This window comes from Pristis pectinata, chromosome 19 (assembly GCF_009764475.1).
Source record: "Pristis pectinata isolate sPriPec2 chromosome 19, sPriPec2.1.pri, whole genome shotgun sequence".
NCBI classification, from domain to species: domain Eukaryota; kingdom Metazoa; phylum Chordata; class Chondrichthyes; order Rhinopristiformes; family Pristidae; genus Pristis; species Pristis pectinata.
In genome coordinates, this window is record NC_067423.1 from 3,606,237 (window position 1) to 3,632,680 (window position 26,444).

The following is a 26,444-nucleotide window of genomic DNA, read 5'->3' on the forward strand; positions in this document are numbered from 1 at the left end:
GTACAAAGGAAAACAATAACAGAATGCAGAATAAAGTGTTCCAGTTACAGAGAAAGTGCAGTGCAGGCAGACAGTAAGGTGCAAGCTCGTTACAAGGTAGATTGTGAGGTCGAGAGACCATCTTATTGTGCTAGGGGACCATTCAATAGTCTTATAACAGCAGGATAGAAGCTGTCCTTGAGCCTGGTGGTACGTGCTTTCAGGCTTTTGTATCTTCTGCCCGATGGGAGGGGAGGGAGAAGAGAGAATGTCCGGGGTGGGTGGGGTCTTGGATTATGTTGGCTGCTCTACCGAGGTAGCGAAAAGTGTAGACAAGAGTCCATGGAGGGGAGGCTGGTTCCCGTGATGTGCTGAGCTGTGCCCACAACTCTCCGCAGTTTCTTGTGGTCACGGGCAGAGCAGTTGCCGTACCAAGCCGTGATGCATTGGGATAAGATGCTTTCTGTGGGGCATCGATAAAAGTTAGTGAGTGTCAGAGGGGAGATTGAAGATATGTAAAATTAAAAATGTGGAGAGCTGAAGTGCCCACGTGAGTTATTTCATCTGCAGAGTGTAAAAGAATGTCCCTCTACATTAGATTGCAGCAGTTATAGTCTTGCAGCAGGAAACAGGCCCTTCGGCCCACCAAGTTGGCACTGACCATCAACTGTTGGAGCCAATGGAGGGCTATGTGAGAGGGAAGGGCTAGATAAATCTCAGAGCATGATAAAATGTTGGCACAACATCGTGGGCCGAAGGGCCTGTACTGTGCTGTAGTGTTCTATGTTCTATGTTTGAGGGAAGAACAGTCTCATGTTATTAAGGTTGCAGGAAAGCATTTGGGGTCAAGGACAATTGCATTATCTCTTCTCCGGAAACCCTCTGCCAAAATATTGCATGAACAGTGGGCTTGCAAATGTTATTCCTTCTTCTGCCACACTTTACTACACAGCTTCTGCTCCCAACCACCCAGGCCACACTAAGGAAGCCGTGGATTAAAATTGCTCTGCCCCCACCACCTCTGCCGGCAGTGCGTTCCACGCACCCACCACTTTCTGTGTAAAAAACTTACCCCTAACATTCCCCCCCCAATACCTTCCTCCAATCACCCTAAAATTATGTCCCCTCGTGTTCGCCACTCGGAGTTGATGCAGATCAGATGAAGCCAGGATTTTTTGAGCTAGTCAGTCAACAAATGGTTAAATCTTTGTCCAGGAGCGGGTGAGGACCAAGGGATCGAAGGGAGATAGAAATACCTCCTGTAAAATATTGACCTGGACTGGATGGTGTGTCAACCAAATAAAAGTGAGGCCTTCCTCTTGCTGTCAGTCAGCTGTGTGGGTCGGTGGCCACACTGAAGGTGATGGGTTCAAGCCTTACTCAAGGCTGACAGTAGTGCAGTACTGAGGGAGTGCAGTACTGAGGGAGTGCTGTACTGTCAGCAGTACCACCTTGTGGATGAGATGCACTGCCCCCATCTGCTGAGGCCCTCCCAGATGAACAGAAAGGGTCCCACGACATCACTCTGAGGAGGAGCAGGGAAATTATTAGCAGTGGCTCAGCCAGTATTACCCCTCAAGATCAAGAACAGCTCATCGAACCATTCCTCTTTGAGGGAGCTTGCTGTGCACAAATTAGCTGCAGTAATTCCCACAATACGCTTCAGGAGCACATCATTGGTTGCAAAATGATTTGACATCCAAATGTTGGCTGCCCTTGTCCTAACATTTCCCATTCACCCACCTTCTCCTGCCACCTCCTCCCAGTTAAACTCGATTTTAAGTTAGAACATAGAATATAGAACACTACAGTACAGTACAGGCTATTCGGCCCACAATGTTGTGCCGACATTTTGTCCTGCTCTATCTAACCCTTCCCTCCCACATAGTCCCCCATTTCTCTATCATTCATGTGTCTATCTAAGAGTCTCTTAAATGTCCCTAATATATCTGCCCCCACAACCTCTGCCGGCAGTGTGTTCCACGCACCCACCACACTCTGTGTAAAAAACTTACCCCTGACATCCCCCTTATATCTTCTTCCAATCACCTTAAAATTATGTCCCCTCGTGTTAGCCATTGTCGCCCTGGGAAAAAGCTCACCACTGTGTTGAGACCCTTCCTGTCTCAGTAACCTGCTCCAGCCCAATAAAACCTTCGGGGACTCTGCATTCCACATAGCCACATCGCCTCACCGTCCCTGAACCTGTTCCGCCACCGGTGGCTGTGTCTCACCTCACCCCAACCTCTGGGATTCCAATCTCAGAGGTCACCTGAATCCACCGTGAACCCCCTTATCCTTGAACCTCCAGCACGTTTCCCCAAGATGTAGTGGAACTGGCAGCTATAACTGGGAATGGCTTGGTGTGAACCATGTTTGCTTTTTCCCAGCCTCATCGAGTGCAAGTTAGAAGCATCTTGGCTCTGGGGTGGAGAATTCCCCCGTGACTGTCACAGGCAGATCCTTATTTTTCCTTCTTCGGACTGGGATAACTGGGATTTGAAGGAATGTCGAAAACAACACCCTGATTGTTGATTCTAAGTGGCCTTTCTGATGTCAGGTCTGAAATTCCCGTTGTGTTGATGGGTTAACAGAAGAAGGCAGAGGTCTCTTGCACTAATAAGGCACAGATTTATTGCCACCAGTTTGAAGAAGACTCCTTTCCCTGTTTTATCTTCTGAATGCTGACTATAGCTACAAGGTGGTACCTTTCGAGCTACTGCCTCACATCTCCAGTGACCTGGATTCGATCCTGACCTCAGGCGCTGTCTGTGTGGAGTTTGCACGGTCTCCCTGTAACTGTGTGGGTTCGCTCTGGGTGCTCCGGTTTCCTCCCACATCCCAAAGATGTACTGGTAGATTAATTGCCCACTGTAAATTGCCCCATGTGTGAATTGGTGGGAGAATTGGGGGTGCTGATAGATATGCGAGAGAGGATAGTTTACAGGGAAATAAGTGGGGACTGGAACTGTTGCTTTGGAAGCTGGCATAGACTGATGGGCTGAATGACCTCCTTCTATGTCATTTTGAAAATATGAGGACCTAATTTGATACAGCATCTAAAACAGAGTGAAATGTCTGGAGGTCTGTTCCAGGAGGGTGACAAACAAAGTTTTAACACCCTCCGAAGGTAACCGTGGGGGAGGTACCAACGTGCTTGTTTCAAAACGTAGTGTGGTGGAGAAGGCCAGTGAAAGAAAGAGTCATAGAGGCCCTTCGGCCCAACTGGTCCAAGACTCCCATCCAAGCTCATCCCCGTTGCCCGCGTTTGGCATCTATCCCTCTAAACCTTTCCCATCCATGGACCTGTCCAACTGCCTTCTAAATGTTGTCAATGTTCCTGCCTCAAGCACTTGCTCAGGCAGCTTGTGATGGAGACATCTGAACAGGAAAATGTAGAGTTTGGGAAGTCAGTCCGCCCGAGGACAGAGAGTGTGGGGCTGGAGATGGTTGGAGGAGGAGGGAGGGGGGAGAGGCTGGAGCGATCTCTGATTAATAGTAGACAAGGAGTCTTGGGAACATTTAGCCCGTAACTTACCTGTAAAAAACAGGCGCGGCAATGGTTAGTTGATTTATTGTCACCTGTACTGAGATACAGTGAAAAAGTAATGTTTGTGCGTCATCCAGACAGATCATGCCATTGAGTTCATGGAGTCATACAGCACAGAAACAGGCCCTTCAGCCCAACTGTCCATGCTGGCCAAGATGCTCCATCCAAGCGAGTCCCATTTGCCAGCGTTTGGCCCATAACCTTCTCAACTTTTCCTATCCATGCACCTGTCCACCTGTCTTTTAAAAAGAAGTAGTAAAAAGAATACAGAATGCAGCATTACATTTACAGAGAAAGTGCAGTGCAGGCAGACAAATGATGTGCAAGGGCCACAATTGGAATTGGTAATTGGTTTATTATTGTCACATGTACCGAGGTCCAGTGAAAAACTATGTTTTGCATGCCATCCATACACGTCATTTCAAAACATCAGTGCATCCAGGTAGTACAAGGGAAAACAATAACAGAATGCAGAATAAAGTGTTACGGCTACAGAGAAAGTGCAGTGCAGGCAGACAATAAGGTGCAAGGCCATAACGAGGTAGATTATGAGGTCAAGAGTCCATTTTACCGTACCAGGGAACTGTTATAGTCTTATAACAGCGGGATAGAAGGTGTCCTTGAGCCTGATTGTATCTGTGTTATATAAAAATGTCTCCAACATTGCCAAGAGTTTTGGATGGGTGATCCCTGTGGAATATTGTGGAAGGACCTTTATAAGTGCAAGTCTCCCTGTTCCTCATTGAAGGTGGGATCAGCTTATCCTTCTGCCACTCTTTGGCTTCCTGACCTTGCCAGGAGCGAGTCCTCAGCTGAACACTGCCAGGAGCCCTGACCCTGTGTGTGCACAATGGATTGTACAGATCTCTCCCGGTACAGAACAGCAGCAGGCAGTCCTTTGGTTACTGACCTTCAGAATTTGTCCCCAGGTTTATCGACTACAACTGGTCAGGTGTTGCAGATAAAGGTTTGAATCTGTAGAAGTGAGTCATGTGTCAAATAGGTATCCCCGACAGCAAAATATTTAACATGCACGTTTTCTGTCGTGCGAGAGGTATCTGGAACTATTTCGTTCACCGTGGATATTACCGGATTTCGAGAAGCTGTGTGAATTTTGTACAGCATCCATTGGGCTGCTGACAGAGTTCAGTGTGTGTCTTGGGGGCTTGGTATCAGGCATGCAAACAACATGGCCAGACCACCTTAGCCGACTTGGTGTAACTGGTGCCTCAGTAGACTCATAGAGTCATACAGCACGGAAACAGGCCCTTCGGCCCAACCAGTCCATGCTGACCAAGATGCCCATCTAAGCTAGTCCTGAAGTCAATGACCAGCTCTTTTGTTTTGCTAGCATTGAGGGAAAGGTTGTTGTCATGATACCATGCCACTAGGCTCTCTATCCAGGCTAGCTTTTTGTATTGAAGTTACTTGTTCACATTAAGTGACTGATCCAGAATTGCCTCCCTCTCTCACCCACCCTCCCCTCCTGTTGAGTTAGCAATACACCAGATGGAACACATTCTGCGGAATGCAGTTTAAGAATTCTCCGCCCTCTCCTTGTCAAACCCTCCATCACCTCTTTGATCAAACTTACCCTAATTGACCAATTTTGTTTGATAACATTCCTGCAAAGTGGCCTGGGACATTTTGCTGCATTGATAAGTCCGACTGAACTTGTAATTTTCCATACTAAGGAAATTGGAGTGAACTTTGTCAAGTTCCCCGACAGTGTGTCAGGCTGTCTGGGAGTTACTGATCATTGCACTTACACTGGAGCTCTATGAAGATGCACTGAGGCAAAGCCATTTCCTTACGGACTTGCACCAGTGCTTGTGAGTGAAGCAACTTTGGTTTACTGCACTGGTGGTATCGGTTCCTTTGGCATCACTAACCCACTCACGTTAAGTCCCATTGCACTTGACCTTAATGCAGTCACATTTCGAACCGTGCAGTGAATGCGTTGATGCAGAGGCAGCTGGAGAATATTGGAAAGAAAGGAAAGTGTTCTAAATAAGGCAAGGGACCTTCAGAGAGGAACACTCGGGAATTCCACAGGGCTGGAAGATTAATGGGAAAAGAATGTGAGGAAGAGACTGGGACCGATAAAGCTGTGGTCAGATCCGGAAGGAGTGCAGCAAAGACGGAAGTAAAAACTTAAATTACTAGGAACGCTGGAGAGTCACCGACCGGAATTGTTAACAGTGTTCCCCCTCTGCAGCTGCTGCCTGACCTGCTGAGTGTTTCTGGTTTTTATTGCAGCAGACACAGGGCGAGTTTAAGACCATTATTACCCAATGATCATAAGACATAGGAGCAGAACTATGCCATTCGGCCCATTGAGTGCTCCACCATTCACTTTTTTTTGCAACCTCATTCTCCCACCATCTCCCTGTAACCCTTAACCCCCTCACCAATCAAGACCCTATCAATCTCTGCCTTAAATACACCCAATAGCGGCCTCCACAGCCCTCTGTGGCAACGAATTCCACAGATTCACCACCCTCTGGCTGAAGAAATTCCTCCTCATCTCAGTTCTAAAGGGATGTCCCTTTATTCTGAGGCTGTGCCCTCAGATCCTGGACTCTCCCACTGATGGAAACATCCTCTCCACGTCCACTCTGTCCAGGCCTCTCAGTATCTGGTAGGTTTCAATGCGATCCCCCCTCATCCTTCTGAACTCCATCGAGTACAGGCCCAGAGACATCAAATACTCCTCATACGTTATCATACCATATTCTGTCATCTTATTTGACCTACCAAAGTGAACCACTTCACACTTATCTGGGTTGAACTGCATCTGCCACTTCTCAGCCCAACTTTGCATCCTATCTATGTCCCTCTGTAACCTCTGACAGCTCTCCAAACTATCCACAACACCCCCAACCTTTGTGTCATCAGCAAACTTACTAACCCACCCCTCCACTTCCTCATCCAGGTCGTTTATAAAAATCACATAGAGCAAGGGTCCCAGTACAGATCCCTGAGGTACACCACTGGTCACCGACCCCCACACAGAATATGACCCTTCAACAACCACTCTTTGCCTTTTTTTTGCACAATTCTCCAAACAACAGCCAGGTTGTTCCTGTACTTAGTGTTGGCACAGCCAGTCCATTTATAATGCAGTTGTGAAATGTTGGATTGTTAACATGAGGTGAGCTCCTGGTTGGTTTCATGCTGACTGACCTTGGCTGTCATCTCTGAACCAGAAAGTTGTGGGTTTGAGCCCCACTCTGGAGAGCTGAACTGAAGAACCCAGGGTCATTGATTTAAGAGATATGGCAACTTGTTTTCTCTGAGGTTTGTGAGTCCTTGGAATTCTCAGCCTTAAAACAGAGTGGAAGTAGAGCCTTAAATATTTCTAAGACAGAGTTAGAGAGTTGGAAGTGGTTGAGGCAGGTACATTAACACCATTTAAAAGGCACTTGGACAGGTAGATGGATAGGAAAGGTTTAGAGGGTTATGAGCCAAACAGGGGCAAATGGGAATCTTGGTCGGCATGGACCAATTGGGCAGAAGGGCCTGTTTCTGTGCTGTATCTCTATCAGACAATAATAAACCAATTACCAATTAATTAAATTTTTTTTATAACTGCAGATGCTGGAAATCCAAAATTAAAACAGAAAATGCTGGAAACCCTGAGCAGGTCAGGCAGCATCTGTGGAAATAGAAACAGTTTATATTTCAGATCCAAGAACCTTCATCAGAACTGTCGACCTGAAGCGTTAACTGTCTCTCTCTCTCCACGGACGCTGCCTGACCTGCTGAGTGTTTCCAGCATCTTCTGATTTTTTTTATTTATATGTAATATTTGGAATAAGAGCTCTCTCTTGTCTCGAAGTTGCCATCACAAAGGGAGATCATCTGGATTAAGTTACATTACAGAAATCGTCAGTCATGTTTCCCACATTACAACAGTGGCCTCACTTTAAATGTAATTCAATACCTGTGAGTTGTCCTGAGGTGCTATAGAAATGCAAGTCTTTTTTCCCACAATGCACCTGACCAGAAGCTGTGTTGAGCGGCCAATGGCCACTTAGTCTTGAACCATACTTTCCCATTGTTTTCAATGCACAAAGTGTATGACAACCCGTCTTCCTTTTATTTACTAATTTAAAATGTTGTAGTGTAAATTGAGTATCAATCCTGTGTCACAGTGCACTCACAGAGTACTCTCTCTCCTTCCTATCCCCTTCCTCCTCACGGGTCATAGAACATAGAACAGTACAGCAAAGGACAGGCCCTTCGGCCCACAATGTTGTGCTGAACTAATTAAACCAATGACTCATTCCCTCTCCTAATCTAATCCCTCTTCCCCGCATGTGGACCATATCCCTCCCTTCTCTGCATATCCTGTCTAAGAATCTCTTAAACGCCTCGATCGTATCTGCCTCCACCACCACCCCTGGCAGCACATTCCAGGCACCCACAACGCTTTGTGTAAAAAAACTTGCCCCACACGTCTCCTTTGTACTTAACCCCCCTCACCTTGAATACATGCCCTCTAGTACTTGACATTTCAGTCCTGGGTAAAAGATATCAGCTGTCTACCCTATCTATGCCTCACATAATTTTATAAACTTCTATCCCCACAGCCTCCGCTGCTCCAGAGAAAACAGCCCCAGCTTGTCCAACCTCTCCTTATAGCTCATGTACTCCAAACCAGGCAGTATCCTGGTAAACCTCCTCTGAACCATCCCCAAAGCCTCCACATCCTTCCTATAATGAGGCGACCAGAATTGAATGCAATACTCTAAACGTGGCCTAACCAGGGTTTTAGAAAGCTGTAACATAACTTCCTGGCTCTGGAACTCACTGCCTCAAATAATGAAGGCAAGCATGCCATATACCACCCTATCAACTTATGCAGCCATTTTTAGGGAGCCATGTACCTGGACTCCAAGATCCCTCTGTTCATCAACGCTGTTAAGGATCCTGCCATTAACTGTGTTCTCTCCCTTTATGTTGGATCTCCCAAAGTGCAGCAGCTCACACTTGCCTGGATTAAACTCCATCTGCCACTTCTCCGCCCCTATCTACAACTGATCTGCGCTGTATCCTTCAGCAACCTTTTATGCAGTCCACAACACCACCAATCTTTGTGTCGTCTGCAAACTTACCCACCCAACCACATTTTCATTACATGGTCCTTTAAGCTAAAGACCCTTTAAACCAGCCCCTTCCCATCTCAACACACCAAGCTTAGCTCCGATAGGGAAAATTGTGAGCAGGCCCCAGGCCCAGGGCTCTGGCTGATGGAATGCTCCAGATGTAATTACAGCCATGCTTCCTTTATGAGGTATTTGTTATTACTTATTAACTTCCAAGAATTAACGGCATTGTTCCCTGTTCCACTGGGGGGAGGAGAGGACGAGTTTCACTGAGACTTTGTCATGTTCTGGGAATGCATTTTATGCAGCAAAGAAAAATTAACTTTGCTGAGCTGTTCAGAAGTAACGAAGAAATCTGCAAAAACTTCCAACATCTCCGGCCAGAGTTCAGGGAGTGCTACCAGTGGAGATGTATTGTTGAAAGGTTTTACCCTCCCCTGCCCTGGGACCGCAAACTCTTTGAGGGCAGTCGCCAGTGCTTGACTGCAGACGAGACAGAGAATGGCTTGCTGCTGCTCAGTGGGGAGTCAGAAAGTTGTTCATTTGAGTCCCTCTCCAGAGACACAAGACAGAGGCACAAGAACCCAGGCTGACAGAGGAGGTGGAAGGATACTTTCCCCCGGAGCAGTGTCTAAAACTAGACTGTGAAGTGTTAGGAGGTTTAAAGAAATGTGTGGATACTTTTTTCACCCAGACAGGGGTTGGAATCTGGCACGCACTGCGTGGTGGTGGAGGCAGAAACTCTCATAACATTTCAGAAAGATCTTGATGAATCACCAAGGTCACGGACCTGCTGGTAAATGGGAGTAGTGCAGATGGGTGCTTGCTGGTCAGCATGGACAGGGTGGGCCGAAGGGCCTGTTCCTGTGCCGCACATCTCCATGACTTTATAACTCCAGTGCAGCACTGAGGGAGTACAACACTGTCAGGTGTGCATCTTCCAAATGCTGCATTTACTGGTTCCTGGCTGGCCCCCTGGGTGAATACATTGTCCTGCTTGCTCCCTCAGCATCACACACATAAAGTTATCCTGCCATAATGTGCTGCAAATGGGAACTTGCTGCATACAAAATGGGTGCCTTTCCTCATTGCAAGACTATTTCAAAAGGGTCTCGTTGGCTGTAAAGTGCTTGGGATGTCTAAATAGGGATATAGAAGGTGCCACAGAAATGCAGGTGTTGCCATCTGTGGCTTCACTGTGCCAAGACAGCAATAGAGGCAAATTTAGATTAAGATATTACTCCATTGGCTCAAGCAACTGCTTGTTAAAATCTTTCCTGTTCGTGTTTGGTGCACAGAAATAAAAGCATAATCTGTTTAATCAGTGCAGCATAGACAGATGTGTATTACATCAGCCTCCCCTCCTTGGACTCTGTCTTTACCTCTCGTTGCCTTGGTGAAGCAGCCGGCATAATCAAAGACCCCATCCACCCAGGTCATTCTCTCTTCTCCCCTCTTCCATCAGGCAGAAGATACAGGAGTCTGAGGGCATGTACCACCAGACTTAAGGACAGCTTCTACCCCACTGTGATAAGACTATTGAACGGTTCCCTTATACAATGAGATGGACTATGACCTCACTACCTGCCTTGTTGTGACCTTGCACCTTATTGCACTGCACTTTCTCTGTGGCTGGGACACTTTACTCTGTTCTGTTACAGTTTTTACCTGTATTACATCAATGCACTTTGTACTAACTCAATGTAACTGCACTGTGTAATGAATTGACCTGTACGATCGGTATGCAAGACAAGTTTTTCACTGTACCTCGGTACAAGTGACAATAATAAACCAATACCAATACCACCTGCTCATTCCCCATCAGCCGCTGCTTTTGTGTTAGGTATACCGTGTTGAATGGTGCTGACGGTCATCAGTAATCCCTCAGTGAACCCCCAACTTCCAGCCGTCGGAACTGAAAAGTCTCGGATGTGCTGATTCAGATGGCCAAGACTGACAGTTCCCCCAGGGTCAGCCTACTCCACCAACCAGTCTTGTCGGGGAATTGATGCCCTGATCCTGTACCAGGGTTCAAATCCTATTGGGCTGCAGCTCTGTAGATCAAGAGACAAATGGGAAGGTATATTACTTCTTTTAAAAACTGCAACTTTCTTTGGCATACAGTAGTGTAAGCTTACTGACCAACAGGCAGAATTCTGGGGCATTGAGCCAGAGACATGAGTTCACATCCTACCCTTGCAGCTGGGGAATTTAAGCTCAAGTAATTAAATAAATTTGGGAAAAGTGCTAGTCTCAGTCACAGTGAGCATGAAACCATTTGTTTGTATAAGAACCCACCTGGTTCACTAAAGACCTTCGGGGAAGGAAATCAGAATCAGGTTTATTATCACTGATTTTGTGAAATTTGTTGTTTTGCGGCAGCAGTACAGTGCAAAGACTTAAAATTACTTTCAATTACAAAATAAATAAGTAGTGCAAAAAAAAGGATAGCGAGGTAGTGTTCGTGGGTTCATGGACCGTTCAGAAATCTGATGGCGGAGGGGAAGAAGCTGTTCCTGAATCGTTGAGTGTGGGTCTTCAGGCTCCTGTACCTCCTCCCTGATGGTAGTAACGGGAAGAGGGCATGTCCCGGGTGGTGAGGGTCCTCAGTGATGGATGCCGCCTTCTTGAGGCACCGCCTCTTGAAGATGTCCTCAACGATGGGGAGGGTTGTGCCCGTGATGGAGCTGGCTGAGTCTACAACCCTCTGCAGCCTCTTGCGATCCTGCGCATTGGAGCCTCCATACCAGGCGGTGATGCAACCTGTCAGAATGCTCTCCACTGTACACCGATAGAATTTTGCAAGAAATCTACCGATCTTACCTAGTGTGGCCTGTATGTGACTCCTGACCACCACTCTTAATTGCCTCCTTGGTTGAGAGACAGTTTGGGGACAGACAATGATCACTGGGAAGGAATGAACGAAATAAAAGTGGTTTATAAATGCCTCCACACTTGAAAGGACCCTTGAGGTGAGTCATCCACATCCGGCCTGTTGCCCGGTGTGTGTGGAGTGAGGGTGGTGATTCTGACCAGTGTGTTTGGCCCCTACACCGTTAATACATGTTGTCCACCACACACGCTAGTGTGAAATGTCCATGATGTCCATGAACCCTCATATCTATAATTTTATCCATTATTTAATTTGCCCTACAAATGTTTAACATAACGATCTTAATTCTGCAGACTTTATTACATCTAATGTTTTCATGTTCTTCCAGGGTAGTTATATTTGAAGAGGTTGTTGAAAAGTTGTAAGGCCTCATTGCTCTGTGTTTCCCCGAGTTCTTCCTGCCAACTTGGCAAGGTTTGGGTTCTCTCAGCCTTCCTCAATCTGCCTGAGGGAGATATTCGGGCAGATGGACACAGAGACAGCTTTAGAATCATAGAAAAACTACAGCACAATTCAGGCCCTTCGACCCACAAAGCTGTGCCGAACATGTCCCTGCCCTAGAAATTACTAGGCTTACTCATGGCCCTCTATTTTACTCAGCTCCATGTACCTATCCAACAGTCTCTTGAAAGACCCTATCATATCCGCCTCCACCACCGTTGCCGGCAGCCCATTCCAAACACTCACCACTCTCTGAGTAAAAAACTTACCCCTGACATCTCCTCTATACCTACTCCCCAGCACCTTAAACCTATGTCCTCTTGTGGCCGCCATTTCAGCCCTGGAGAAAAGCCTCTGACTAGCTACCCGATCAATACCTCTCATCATCTTATACACCTCTATCTGGTCCCCCCTCATCCTCCGTCGCTCCAAGGAGAAAAGGCCGAGTTCCCTCAACCTGCTTTCATAATGCATGCTCCGCATTCCAGGCAGCATCCTTGTAAATCTCCTCTGCACCCTTCCTATGGCTTCCACATCCTTCCTGTAATGAGGCGACCAGAACTGAGCACAATACTCCAAGTGGGGTCTGACCAGGGACCTATACAGCTGCAACAATACCTCCCGGCTCCTAAATTCAATTCCCCGATTGATGAAGGACAATACACCATATGCCTTCTTAACCACAGAGTCAACCTGCGCAGCCACTATGAGCGTCCTATGGACTCGGACCGCAAGATCCCTCTGATCCTCCACACTGCCAAGAGTCCTACCATTAATACTATACTCTGCCATCATATTTGACCTACCAAAATGAACCACTTCACACATCTGGGTTGAACTGCATCTGCCACTTCTCAGCCCAACTTTGCATCCTATCTATGTCCCTCTGTAACCTCTGACAGCCCTCCAAACTATCCACAACACCCCCAACCTTTGTGTCATCCACAAACTTACTAACCCATCCCTCCACTTCCTCATCCAGGTCGTTTATAAAAATCACATAGAGCAAGGGTCCCAGTACAGATTCCTGAGGTACACCACTGGTCACCGACCTCCACACAGAATACGACCCTTCAACAACCACTCTTTGCCTTCTGTGGGCCAGCCCATTCTGGATCCACACTGCAATGTCCCCTTGGATCCCATGCCTCCTTACTTTCTCAATAAGCCTTGCATGGGGTACCTTATCAAACGCCTTGCTGAAATCCATATACACTACATCTACTGCTCTCCCTTCATTGATGTGTTTAGTCACATCCTCAAAAAATTCAATCAGGCTCGTAAGGCAGGACCTGCCCTTGACAAAGCCATTGTTGACTGTTCCTAGTCATATTATACCTCTCCAAATGTTCATAAATCCTGCCTCTCAGGATCTTCTCCATCAGCTTACCAACCACTGAGGTAAGACTCAAACTGGTCTATAATTTCCTGGGCTATCCCTACTCCCTTTCTTGAATAAGGGAACAACATCCGCAACCCTCCAATCTTCCGGAATCTCTCCCGTCTCCATCGGGACAGAGAGTCCTGGAGAGGAGAGAGAGGTGGAGGGTTAAGGGAGGAAGTTCCAGAGCTCCAGATTGCTGAAGACACGGTGTTTGAGTGGAAATCAGGTCGACACTGGAGGCCAGAATTGGAATTGGGTTATTATTGTCACATATACAGAGATACAGTGCAAAACTCTGTTTTGTGTGCCATCTGGACGGACCATTTCAAAACATAAGTACATTGAGGTAGTACAAAGCCATAACAGAATGCAGAATACAGTGTTACGGTTACATAGAAAGTGCAGTACAGGCAGACAACAAGGTGCAAGGGCCATGACAAGGTGAACTGAGAGATCAAGAGTTAGTCTTTATCGTACAAGAAGTCCATTCAGTAGTCTATAATAGTGGGATAGCAGCTGTCCTTGAAGCTGAGGGAGCATGTTTTATCTACTACCCGATGGAAGGGGGGAGAAGAGAGAATGTCAGGGTGGTGGGGTCTTTGATTATGTTGCAACACACACAAAATGGTGGAGGAACTCAGCAGGTCAGGCAGCATCTATGGAGGGAAATGAACAGTTGATGTTTCAGGTTGAGACCCTTCATTAGTACTGATTATGTTGGCTGTTTTTCCAAGACAGCAAGAAGTGTAGACAGAGTCCATGGAGGGGAGGCTGGTTTCCATGATGTGCTGAGCTGTGTCCACAGCTTTCTGCAGTTTCTTGCAGTCCTGGGCAGAGCAGTTGCCGTACCAAGCCATGTTGCATCCAGATAGGATGCTTTCTATGGTGTATCGATAAAAATTGGTGAGGGTCAAAGGGGACATGCCGAATTTCCTTAGCCTTCTGAGGAAGTACTCGTGAGCTTTCTTGGCCATGGCGTTAACGTGGTTGGATCAGGACAAACTATTGGTGATGTTTACACCTAGGAACCTGAAGCTCTCAACCATCTCCACTTCAGCACCATTGATATATACAGGGGCGTGTGCTCTGCCTGCCTTCCTGAAGTCAATGACCAGCTCTTTTGTTGTGTTTTGTGACTGTAGTTGTGGTGCCGAGATCTTGGAGGGTCCTGAGCTGGAGGTGATTGTGGACGTGTGGAAGGGTTTGATCATGAAGGAATTTGAAAACTGGGGTAAGAATTTCTACATGGAGGCAGTGTTAGACAGCAAGCCCATGTGGAAATGGTAAACTGGTTTATCATTGTCACACGTACCGAGGTACAGTGAAAAACTTTGTTTTGCTTGCCATCCATAGGGATCATTTCATCACATCAGTGCATTGAGGTAGTACACAGGAAAACGATACAGAATGTAGAATAAAGTGTTACAGTTACAGAGAAAGTGCAGTGCAGGAAGACAATAAGGTGTAAGGCCAGTGACGAGGTAGATGGTGAGGTCAAGACTCCATCTTATCGTACTAGGGGACCGTTGAATAGTCTTATAACAGTGGGATAGAAGCTGTCCTTGAGCCTGGTGGTACGTGCTTTCAGGCTTTTGTATCTTCTGCCTGATGGGAGAGGAGATTAGCTGGAGACAGGAACAGTGGGTGAATGGGACTCCCTGTGAATCTGGACATGGGGCAGTAGAGATTCGGTTGTACGGATGCTGTGGCCACAAGTGCAGTGGGATGAAATACTTCTTTGTGCCATTGTTCTATTCATTTCCTTTTATAGAAATTTATGGTAGAAAGGCAGGCATAATTTTAGCCTAAGGACAGAGGCCCCACTGCAAAGACACATATGGTTTTGAGTACATTAGTTGTCACTCCTCAATGGAGACGGAACATAAATTCCACCAGCTTTTTTGTTCTGTCAATATGGAAAAGATCACTACCCTGTGAAAGCAAATAATGTTCCTGAATGCTTCCTGCAGCTAGAGTCTGTGGGAAATTGCCGTTGTAGTTATTGAAAATAAACGGATGGCTTCAAAATTGTTTGGTTTAATGGTGGATGACATCAAGGCCAATAAAGGAAAAGGTGCAGGAACATGATGGGAAGGGGGTTGCCGAGATGAATGCATTGTAGTAAACTCTTTGAAGCCTTGCTTTGTGCGGGAGGGATTACTGGGAGCAGTTTGCAGATGTCATTGTTGCCTCTGACTGTAATCTCGCTTATCTTGGTGAAGGAACTCCTCTCCCTAATATATCTCCCCAGACCTGAAGGTTACTGCAGTGTCTGGGGAGGCTGTGTAAGCACCTTGCCTTCCTGGATGAGAATCACCGAATGATTACAGCACAGAAGGAGGCTATTCAGCCCATCCATTTCATTCTAGCTCTTTGTAGAATTATAGAGTCATATAGCATGGAAACAGGCCCTTCAGCCCAATTGGTCCACGTCGACCAAGATTCCCGTCTAAGCTCGTCCCATTTGCCCACGTTGGGCCCATATCCCTCGAACTCTTTCACATCCATGTACTTGTCCAAGTACCTTTTAAATGTTGTTAATGTACCTGCTTCAACCACTTCCTCTGGCAGCTCGTTCCATATACGCAATCTATCTGTCCTTCACTGGCCTGCCAATTCTTAGGTACTATTCCAGCTCTCTTAACACAGAACACAGAGGGTAGAGCACAGAAACAGGCCCTTCAGGCCCACAATATTGTGCTGAACTGATTAAGCTAATGACACCTGATTCCTTCTGCCTGCAAATGGTCCATATCCCTCCATTCTCTACACATTCATGTGCCTCTGTAAGAGCCTCTTAAATACCTCTGTCGTATCTGCCTCCGCCGCCACCCCTGGCAGCACATTCCAGGCACCCAGCACTCTCTGTGTAAAAAAACTTGCCCTGCACATCTCCTTTGAACTTTCCCCCATCTCACCTTAAGTGCACATCCTCTAGTATTTGACATTCCTACCCAGGGAAAAAGGCTCTGTCTACCCTATCTGTGCCTCACATCATTTTATAAACCTATCAGGTCTCAGAACTGAGAGGGGAGATGGCCAGTATATAGAGGGGAGAGTGAGCGGTGAAGCAGGGGCTGGCAGGTGATAGGTGGAACCAGGTGAAGAGGGGGATGATAGGGAGAGGTGGAGACAGATAAGAGAAAAATCCGGGGCAGGTGAAGCCGAGAGGGGAGAGTGGAGGTGGATACAAGAGGCTGTAGATAGAGGTTATTATACCAGTGACATAGATTACATTAATGTAATGTATCAGTGAAGAGTGCCCATTAAATCAATTCTTGGCCGCAGGTAGCCCTTGCCCGTAATTGACTGTTAAATATTGATTAACCTCCAAACCTTGAATCTATTAATCCACACAGATCAGTTGAGAAGCTGTATAGTGATAATTATTTTATATTCTTTAAATGTCAGGCAGTTCAATGCTATATTTATTTAATGCCTATTAGATGTAAGGCAATCATGCTTAGATTAATTTCATATTTATTTATGACTAAACAGGAACAGAGAGTGAACTCATTCAGCCCCTTGTGTCCCGGCTATTGAGACTAATCCCACCTCCCGGCTCTTGGTCAGTATACTTGCAGGTTACGGCTCCTCATGGGCTAATTTAGACGCAAACCTCCACTGTATCAGAATCAGATTTATTATCATTAACATATGACATTTGTTGTTTTGCGGCAGCAGTACAGTGCAAAGACACAAAATTACAATAAGTTACCAAAAATAAATAAAAAGAGCAGAAAAAAAGGAATAACAAGGTAGTGTTCATGGGTTCAAGGACTATTCAGAAATCTGATGGTGGAGGGGAAGAAGCTGTTCCTGAATCGTTGCGTGTGGGTCTTCAGGCTCCTGTACCTCCTCCCCGATGGTAGTAACGAGAAGAGGGCATGTCCCGGGTGGTGAGGGTCCTTAGTGATGGATGCCGCCTTCTTGAGGCACCACCTCCTGAAGATGTCCTCAATGGCGGGGAGCCCGTGATGGAGCTGGCTGAGTCTACAACCCTCAGCAGCCTCTTGCGATCCTGCGTGTTGGAGCCTCCATACCAGGCTGGTGATGCAACCAGTCAGAATGCTCTCCACCGTACATCTGTAGAAATTTGTAAGAGTCTTTGGTATCCTCTAATCTTCAGGGTATTCTGGAGTGCATTACAGTTATTATGAAGTGTGGTCACTATTATAGGTAAATACAGCAGCCAACTTAAGCACAGCAAGCTCCCACTGACAGCAGTGCAGCAGTGGTCTACATCACCTGAGAGGTGGTGAACCACTGGACCATCCGAGGGACTGTAACTTGGAATGTCAACTTCGTAAAACAAAATATATTGTTCAGGCACATAGTTTATGAAGGGTAGTTTCTCACTGGAAATTAAAAGATCCCATGACCCTATTTCAAAGAGGGATAGATCAGTTCTCCTTGGTGAATTGTCCAATATTTATCCTTCAACCAGTGTCACTGTAAGCAGGCTATCTGGTCACTGTCACCTTGTGAGATCTTGCTGTGCACAGATACATTTCCTCCAACAGTGACCCCACCTCTGATGATGCTCCATCAGCTCTAAAGCGACTTGGGACACCCTGGGGTTGTGTAGATAGGAAAGTTTCTGTCTATCTATAGCACCACTGTAACCTGCTCTTGTTTGCAGTCTCATTGGCTGACGTTTACATCACACTAACTCACTATATGGTCCAATAATGTTGGACTATTTGAGACACAGGAGACTGCAGACGCTGGAATCCGGAGTAAAAAACAATGCTGGAGGAAGTCAGCGGGTCGGGCAGCATCTGTGGGGGGAAATGGACGGTCGACGTTTCGGGTCGAGACCCTTCACCTGGTCTGGGAGATAGAGGGGAGAGAGCCAGAATAAAGAGGTGAGGGGAAGGGGTGTAGCAAGAGCTGGCAGGAGATGGGTGGATCCAGGTGAGGAGGGGGGGGATAGGCAGATGGAGGAGGGGAGGGGAGGGTGGTGATAGCGACAGAGGCTGGGAGGTGAGAGGTGGGGGTGACACAGGGCTGCAGATGGTGGGATCTGACAGGAGGGGAAGGTGGGGCATGGAACCAAATGGGGGAGGTGGGGAGGGCAGATGGGAACAGTGGGGGGGGGAGGGGACCCAGTGGGAGGGGTGTGTGGGGGGTGGGCAGACAGAGTGGGTGGGGGAGGGGAAAGAAACAGGGTGATGGGGGCTGGGGTGGGTGTGGGAGGAACTGGGGAGATCAGGAGGAGAGAAAAGGGACAGAGGGGGAGTGGGTTACCTGAAGCTGGGGAATTCAGTGTCCATACCGTCGGGTTGTAGACTGCCCAGGCAGACTGTCTGCTGTACAGGCCTGGGATCAACAACTTATCAACAAGTGGAAATGGGTGACCAAGTGTCCAGCTGTTCTGTCCCGCTGCGTTTTACTAAACCACAGAAATGTAAACTCTTAATAACATTCTTCAAGTGAATCAAAACTGCTGTGGATGTCAAAAGTTGAGTCATTTATCACATGCACAAGTACATCTGTGCACAGGTGCAATGAAAACCTTACTTGCAGCAGCACCACAGGCACACAGCATCGGCTAAGGGGCATTCACAAGAAAAGTATCAACATGATACGCAATTTTTACAAGAAAGAACACAATTGTGCTCGTTTTAGTGCAAAGTGATCAAAGTGGTCCCAGTGTTGCTATACTGAGGTAGTGATTAGGGTTGTGCCGGTTGGTTCAAGAAGCGAATGGTTGAAGGGAAGTAGCTGTTCCTGAACCTGGTGGTGTGGGACTTCAGGCTTCTGTATCTTACTTAATACTTGAACCTGCTTTCCTCTGGTCTTTGATGTATGGATATTGACGGAGATCTACGTTTCTGTACACTTGGGTAAAATTATTCTTTATCACTGTAGCTTATCCATCTGGTTAATGGGACATTGCGGAGTGGATACTATTGTGTGACTCCATGGCTGTAATGCTAATATATGCAATCATCAGTTCAACGATGTAAACTGAGAGCACAGTTACCAGAGTGTACACATTAATATTAAGCTTCAGCTTTGTTGGATCGTGCAGGGAAGTGGACATTGGACAGGATCAATGATGATCTTATTGTGTGGTGGAGCAGGTTTGAGGGACTGATCGCCTCCCTCGCTACTCTTTCTTGGGTCATTGTTGGATGTAAAAGGTAGAAATGTTTGCTCCTCTCCAAACGATTGCCTACAGACTGGTGCTGGGAGGTATCAGGATGCCACCAAAGCTCCCACACCTCTCAGACATTATCCTGGGTCAGGGCAGTGAGCTCTGCGAAGACCTGTAGCCAGAGGAGAGTTTGGTCTGCCGCCGTCACCCTCACACGTGCACTCTGCATTCTGTTTTCTTTCTACTTCCTGGAATGATCTGCCAGGATGGTGCGCAAACAAAAGCTTTTCACTGTATCTCAGTACACGGGACAATAATGAACCAATACCAATTCCCCAGGGATAGCGATCAGACTGAGGCATGTTCCTCCTGTCCCACCCCAGGAACAGCGGACAACGCAGCCACCAATGAATATGAACCTTCCTGCCTGGTGTCCCTGGTGTACCGTGCTTTGCTGTGCTAATTTAGAGCCCGGCTCCTCTTTACCTCATGTTTTATCAGTTGTGATCCAATTGTCTCCCAACTCTCACCTCTGACATACAACGTTTCTGGGCTCAACTCTGACTCTTAAACACCAAAGTCTACGCTGACATTGCAGCGCAGTACTGAGGCAGCACTGCATTGTCAGAGGGGCCATGGTTGGGATGAGATGTCAAAGCAAGAGCACCGTCTGACCTCCAGTAACCACCCAACGCTGCCTCACCTCTGAGCCCCCTGCTGATGCCTGCAATGTGATAGCCCAATGTTGGCCCTTGGCCAGCAAGTATCTGCACGGGCTGGCACTTCACACCCAGCTATCAGACTTTCAGAGGTGCGAGAGTTCTTGGAAGAGGAAGCTTATTATCCTTTATAATTGTAATCACTGAATGTAACACACTTGATTAAACACTCAGTCCATTACCATGACAGCTTCACATTGGATGGAGTGTTCAGCCCCCTGCCCTGACAACTGGTGAGATTGCTCCAAGGAGCAGCAGCAATAATTACATCCTGCTATTTCTGTGGAGAATTAAGTCAGACCCTCTCCTCGGTGATATGACACGCTGCCTGGTTCTCTTTGGAGCCAGGCACAACCTAAGCCCTTCCCTGCCTTTTCACTGAAGGTTTGCATTGAGGCGTTGGAGTCTAACTGTGCTAATTGTGACCACCATCAGCTCATGCACAAACTGGAACTGTCACACTGACACTGAAGGTGCCAATTATATTGCAGGGGATTTAAGATTAACTTTCTGTTGTCTTAATCCTGCCCTTCAGAATGTGAATGGGAGCCTGTTTCAGGCAGCCAGCGCGCTTTTGTTTTGTTACATCAGAGGTGTCACTGAGTCAGGAGGTGGAGAGTTCAAACAACAAACTATCTGCTGGAGGAACTCGGTGAGTTGACCAGCGTTGTGTGTTGCTGCAGCTTCCAGCACCGGCAGTCTCTTGTGTCTCGGTGGAGAGCTCAGGTCCCTCTCCAGATACTTGAGCATGGAAATCCAGGCTAATGCTACAGTGCAGTACCGAGGGAGTGCTGTACTGGCAAGTGGTCTGCCTCTCAAGTAAGGCATCAAACCAAGACCCCGGCAGTTGTGTGAGGGACCTGGAAGATTACTTCATTTGAATAAGAAGTGTTTTGGTTGGAATTGACCCCTCAATCAACATCACTAAAACAGATTATGTTGTCGTTACTTGCTGCGAAAGTTCGTTGGCAGGTTTCGCACTGTACACTGGTGACCGAAATGGAAGTTCTTTTTGGTTCCATCAGTGAAAATCAGCAAGTTGTTTTGCTGAAATGAAGTGATCTCAGTTTGCTGAAGCAACGTTCTGTTTGTGTGAGCTTTGCCTTCATGCTGTCAGTTGTTCCAAATCCATGTGGTTGTAACAGTGGGACCTTTCTAAATGGCGACTGTTAAATTTCAGCAGCAAACAATGTTTCCCCAGAATCAGGTTCATTATCACTGACCTGTGATGTGAAATTTGTTGTTTTGTGGCAACAGTACAGTGCAAGACATAGAAGTACTATAAATTACAAAAATAAATAAGTAGTGCAAACAGAAGGAATAGCAAGGTGGTGTTCATGGGTTCATGGACCGTTCAGAAATGCGATGGCAGCGGGGAAGAAGCTGTTCCATGCACTCTCAGTAAAGCAAGCACCACCAGCATTTATTGACCATCCCGAACTGCCCCTGGACTGCCTTACCCTGTGTTTCAGACAACAGTTACAATTCTTAAAAAAGGCTAACCTCCATTTCTCTCATGATCCAACCCCACTTACGTCCAACGAAGCACTGCGGCCAGTGATCACACAGGAAGATCCCATACAGTGGTGTGACTGGATCGCAAATTGGCTTGGCAATAGGAGGCAGGAGGGTGATGGTAGAGGGTTGATTGAGTGATTGGAAACATGGTTTTGCACAGCGGTCGGTGCAGGAACTTTTGCCGTTGGTGATGTGGGAGGAATTATCAGTAGGTTCTCAAATGACATGAAGATTGGCAGAGTCGTGGAGAGTGTGTTGGGTGGTCATTGGCTACAGTGTGATGTCGATGTGTTGGTGAAATGGGCTGAAAATGGCAGATGGAGTTCAATCCAGACAAATGCGAGATGGTACAATTTAGGGTTAGGGCATATGCCGTGGTTAGTAAGGTCTTAGGGAGTATTGACGAACAGAGAGGATTTAGACAAGTCCAGGGATCCTTGAAGGTGGCAGCGCAAGGAGACAACATGGTTAGGAAAGCTAATGAGATACTGGCCCTCATTAGTAGGGGCATTGAATACAAAAGCAGGGAGGTTATGCTCCAACTTTATGGAACATTGGTCAGACACAGCTGGAGTACTGCGTGCAGTTCTGGTCACCACACTACAGGAAGGACGTGATATGGCACTGCAGAGGGCGCAGAGGGGATTCACCAGGACGGTGCCTGCGGTGGAGGGTTTGAGTTATGAGGAGAGGCTGGGTCTGTTCTCCCTGGAGTGGCGGAGGTTAAGAGGCGACATGATAAAATGATGAGGGGTGTATCTGGAGTAGACTGCAGGAAACCTTCCCCCATATCAGAGGTCGATAAAACTAGAGGCTGTAGATTTGGGGGAAGGGGTTTGAGAGGGAGAGTGGTGAGTACCTGGAATGCACTGACTCTGGCAGAAGCGGAGTCGCTGACAGCATTTAAGAAGTCTCTAGATTAGCAGTTGAATTGCTTAGGCGGACATGGGAGTGTATGGGCCAAGTGCTGGGAGGAGGGATTAGTACAGACAGGTGCCCACTGGTGGGCGAGGATGAGATGGGCCGAATGGCCTATCTCCATGCTGTACATCTCTATGACTCTTATGACATACAGGAAATGGTAGAGCTGTAAGGAATGTTGATGAACTTAGGACAGGCACGGTAGTGTAGCGGTTAGCATAACGCTTTACAGCGCCAGCGACCTGGGTTCAATTCCCACCGCTGTCTGTAAGGAGTTTGTACGTTCTCCCCGTGACTGTGTGGGTTTCCTCCGGGTGCTCCAGTTTCCTCCCACATTCCAAAGGCGTACGGGTTAGGAAGTTGTGGGCATGCTGTGTTGGCGCCAGAAGCGTGGCGACACTTGCGGGCTGCCCCCAGAACACTCTACACAAAAGATGCATTTCACTGTGTGTTTCGATGTACATGTGACGAATAAAGAAATCTTATCTATTCTTACCTGAACAGAGGGACCTTGAGGTACCCTGAAGAGGTCTCTGAAAGTGGCAACACAGGTGGATGGGGTGGTGAAGGCACGGGGTATGTTTGCCTTCATAGGTTGAGGCATAGACTATAAAAGCTGGGACATTATCTTGCAATTTTACAAAACACTGGTCAGACTGCACTTGAAGTACCGTGTCACCACACCACAAGAAGGATGTGACTGCACTGGAGAGAGTGCGGAGGGGATTCACCAGGACGTTGCCTGGATTGGAGGACTTTAGTTATGGGAAGAGATCAGACAGGCTGGGCTTGTTGTCCCTGGAGTGAAGGAGGCTGCAGGGGAGACCTCGTAGAGGTGTATAAAAATATAAGAAATGTCAACAGAGTAGATAGAATCTTTTTTTCCCATTATAGGCTTATAGGGTGTAGGTTTAAGGTGAGAGAAGTTTTAAAAGGGATCTGAGGGGTACGCAGATATTTCGTTGATATGTAGTATGTGCTGCTGGGGGGGGATGGTGGAATCAGAAACAGTCACTGAGTTATGGAGACATTAGATAGACAAGGCACAGAAGGACACAGTTCTAATGCAGCAAAATGGGAGTAGTGTAGGTGGGCAAAAAGGTCGGCAAGGAGCTGGTGGGCCGAAGGGCCTGTTTCTGTGCTGTACCACTCTGTGACTCTGTGAACGGGGTTGGTGAAGTTGCTCCTGGGATAAATGTGTCCAGGACACTGGGGAACTCTGCTGCTTTCAGAGTCAGCCCAAGGACCCTTCATTTGTGTCTGAGAGAATCTCAGCTTCACATCTCATCTGCAAGGGGACAACTCCGACAGTGCAACTCCCTCACTGCGACACTCCCTCACTGCAACACTTCCTCACTGCGACACTCCCTCACTGCGACACACACTCAGTGCGACACTCCCTCACTGCGACACTTCCTCAGTGCAACTCCCTCACTGTGACACTCCCTCTGCAATACACACTCACTGCGACACTCCCTTTGTACAACACCCCCTCACTACAACACACCCTCACTACAACACTCCCTCACTACAACACCCCCTCACTACAACACCCCCTCTACAACACACCCTCACTACAACACTCCCTCACTACAACACCCCCTCACTACAACACCCCCTCACTACAACACTCCCTCACTACAACACTGCCTCACTACAGCATGTCGAGCAGAGCTAGCCTCCAACTGTATGCTGCTCTCAAATGTCAAACTAAACCCTTCTATTCAAGTGTTTGGGACCCACCTTGTCCCAGTACAGGGGTGGATGAGTCATCTCCAGAGCCCGCGGTCAGTGCCTCAATGTGAGGGAGTGCTGAGGGATGGAGAGTTCCATGGAACAGGGCAATCCTTCCCCATTCCCTCCTCTGGGACTGAGGAACCCCACGTCTGTCAGCAGAGCTTCGGCATTGATCACCCTCTGCTAATTGCTGACTTTTCGCACAGTTGACACGGAGACCCGCGGAGCACACGTGGGGTTAGGGGAAGAGGTTAAGAGCTCCAGTTCTTAAAATCTGCTGTGTTTAAATCCTACTTTCCTGTGTTAAATCTGTCTTCCTCTGGGCCAGATGTGGGTGGGTTTCGCCTGAGAGCTTTTCAGTCTCGCCCAGTGAATCCTCCCGCTGTGGCCAGGGTTTCTGAGTTTCACATGACCTGATATCTTGTTGTTTGCAGCTCTTGCCCCACGCTCTCTCTCTCTCTCTCTGTCTTTGTCTCTCTCTCTCTCTCCCCCTGCTCTCTCTCTCCCCCTGCTCTCTCTCTCCCCCTGCTCTCTCTCTCGCTCTCTCTTGTTTCCCCAGCTCCCCTCCCCCACACTTCCCATTCAGTTGTGTTCTCCCTGCATATGAGCCGTTGGAAGACTCCGTCCAGCCTGACACAGCCCCCAGGAGTCAGCTGCTGCCGATGTTTCTTCAGTGGTATGTTAGCGAGATATCTTCATAGAGTTGAATGCTGGCCACAGTTCACCAGAGCTTTGGTCTGCAGCCTGTTTGTGTGTGTGTGTGTGTGTGTGTGTGTGTGTGTGTGTGTGTGTGTGTGTGTGTGTGTGTGTGTGTGTGTGTGTGTGTGTGTGTGTGTGTGTGGTGTGTGTGTGGTGTGTGTCTGTGTCTGGTGTTTGTGTCTGTGTCTGGTGTGGTGTGTGTGTTTCTGTCTGTGTGTGATGTGTATGTGTAGTGTGTGTCTGTGTATGTGTGTTTGTGGTGTGTGTGTGTGTGTGTGTCTAGTGTGTGTGTGGTGTGTGTCTGTGTGTGGTGTTTGTGTCTGTGTCTGGTGTGGTGTGTGTGTTTCTGTCTGTGTGTGATGTGTATGTGTAGTGTGTGTCTGTGTATGTGTGTTTGTGGTGTGTGTGTCTGTGTGTGTGTGTCTGTGTCTGTGTGTTTCTGTGGCAGTGTTAGGATCTCCTGACACCCTGCCATTTCTTTCAGAACGAGGGCTGTGCCTGGGTTCCTGAGAATGGGATACAGGGAACAGGATACTGCCTAAAAGCCTGGGCCGACTGCGATTTTAATATTGCAACGTTCATGAATTGATTTGAATGCATTTGCAGGTGAAGGCACTTTGATGATAAGAGACCACTGACACATTTAAAAAAAACTAACCAAAGCATCTAACAGTGTCTTGTTCAGGCTGCAGAAAAGTCATGTCATTGTAACTGCACTGGAGACTTGAGAGTGAAGGGGTCTGTACTCCTGAGTAACAATGCAGTTGCAAAAATTCTTTGTTAAGAATCGCAGAAGTGTAAAGAAGTTTTATTTTCCTGCTTGATGATTTAATGTAGAAAATGTCTTGCTCGCAAATGAGGAATATCCGAGTTCGCAAACGGTTGGTGGTCTTTTCCGATGTTACCATTTTCCTCGAACCTTTGATCCATTGAATTTAAAATGGATAAGGATTCAGGGAAAGAGTTCAGTAAACATTTGAAATGCTGGAATCCAAAGACAGGATGTTGGGGTCATGGGGAGTGTGTCGTATAACCGGTGTGTTGTTTCTCTCTTGAGTTGAGTTGGGGCCATGCTCAGGAAGTTTAATGTCACCAGGTTTGGAGAGGCATGTTACACGCACATTGTACACACGGATACCTGCCAAACTCCGAACATCTGAATCAGGTTTATTATCACCGACTTATATGCCGTGAAATTTGTTGTTTTGCAGCAGCAGTACCGTGCAAAGACATAAAAAATACGATAAAATTACAAAATAACTAAATAGTGCAAAACAAAGGGAATACTGAGGTCTTGTTCATGGCTTCATGGACCGTTCAGGAATCTGATGGCGGAGGGGAAGAAGCTGTTCCTGAATCGTTGAGTGTGGGTCTTCAGGCTCCTGTACC

General features: G+C 47.3%; 1 protein-coding gene across 13 annotated transcripts in view; it reads left to right on the forward strand.

The window, feature by feature from the left end:
- Window positions 1-26,444, forward strand: part of frmd4a (FERM domain containing 4A) — a 562,285-nt gene that overhangs the window by 274,511 nt on the left and 261,330 nt on the right. For 2 of the 13 annotated variants that reach the window (XM_052034016.1, XM_052034026.1), the window contains exon 1: window positions 24,934-25,032. The exons of the other annotated variants lie outside the window; for them this stretch is intronic. The gene's annotated coding sequence lies outside the window, so the exon portion shown is untranslated. Of the gene's footprint in view, window positions 1-24,933; window positions 25,033-26,444 lie in introns of those variants that run through there. 13 annotated transcript variants of the gene reach the window in all.